Source organism: Salvia miltiorrhiza, chromosome 8 (genome assembly GCF_028751815.1).
Source record: "Salvia miltiorrhiza cultivar Shanhuang (shh) chromosome 8, IMPLAD_Smil_shh, whole genome shotgun sequence".
In the NCBI taxonomy this organism is placed as follows: Eukaryota; Viridiplantae; Streptophyta; class Magnoliopsida; order Lamiales; family Lamiaceae; genus Salvia; species Salvia miltiorrhiza.
The window spans coordinates 29271557-29273196 of NC_080394.1; positions in this window are offsets into that span (position 1 = coordinate 29271557).

Below are 1640 nucleotides of genomic sequence, written 5' to 3' on the forward strand. Positions count from 1 at the left end.
GCGCATAGATTGATTTTTTCTCAAATCTACTGCGCATACATTGAATTTGCGCAAAGACCATCAAATAATAAGTAAAGTATGCACATACACTTTTTTATTTGCGCATACATTGTGAATTTGCGCATACATTGAATTTGAACTTATGTAATTTGCGCATACATTGTGAATTTGCGCATAATTTCAATTACTGCGCAACTTATGTAATTATATTCACCTTCTGGACGAAATACACTGACACATATTGATTCTCATTTGACCGCTTTATTGGGAACAGTAGTTGGTAGATAGATTTGTCATTACTATGTCTGAATTTGAATTGCCCCTAAATTGCTCACTCCATTTCGTCCGCATAGTTGTGGTGTTTTGCGCGATTTAATTTCCCTTTCATTCCCAAATCCTTGCCATTTCATTTCTTGCTTCCTTGAAACCTAGAGCAACGGACTTATTTTCATTTCAGACGACGTTGGAGATTATGGCCGCAGTTGAAGAGGTTTGTGAATTAGTTGAATGCTTATTTTGTGAATTTTTTTTTCTTTTTATAATTTTACATAAGAAAAAATGGGCAGAAGAAATTGTATATGATTTCCGCAAGTGGGTGTTGTGAATTTTTAAACAATTAAAAATTGTGAATTTTTTACTAATGGGTTGAAGATTGTGATTTTTTTACGTATTGTTTGTGATTTTTTTTCTTCTTTTTAGTCAATACCTTTTTAGCCATTCCCAAATCCTTGCCATTTTGCGTATTGTTTGGCTAAATTGTGGGATTTTATTATAACAAATTTGGCGAAGATTGTTTGCGCATAAATGTTAAATAATTGATCTGTTTTTAATTTTACCGCATAGTTTGATTTGTTTTGAAGATTTCGCATAGTTAATAATTGATTTGTTTTGAAGATTTGTTTTGAATTTTTCCGCATTGATTGTATGCGCATAATTCGCATAGTTAATCATTTTTCCGCATTGATTGTATGCGCATAACCCTGTAATAATTTTTGCTAATTTTTCCGCATAGTTAATAATTTTTCCGCATAGTTAATAATTTATGCGCATTGTTTGTTTCCGCAGAATAGTATTGTCTGCCCATTATTTTGAATTCTGTTTTGGAAATTTTTTCAAAGTTATTTTTGTTATTGAAATATTTTTTTGCTTGTAACAGGGGGCTCTATTGAGACCAAGCACTATTAATGTAACTTCGGACGTTGGCACTTATTATAAAATCAAGTATTTAGACAAAGTGAAGATAAATTTAAAGGATTAACGTGGTGAACAATTGTTAAATAGATTTTTACGGGGTTGTTTTGGACATTTATTGGATTGGAATCCTGGTCCGAAATGTGCAATGGCCGTTCATCAAGTAATCTCTCGCCAAATAAAGTCAAGCCGTGATGGTCTTTTCTTTTTATTGAATAATACGAGAGTTCATTTTTCGAAGAGGGATTATGCTTTAGTGACTGGTCTTAATTTTGGTGATTTTAATGTAGATATGTCGCGTAATCATGATTTGAGTGGAGTGGAAGTGTTTAATAAATTTAATTGTGGTGAGTCTCATGTGAAACTATCAACCCTCATTGATCTTTTTGAGAATTTTGAAATTGATGATGAGGATGGTAGTTTATACTTGAGGATTGCCTACATTATAG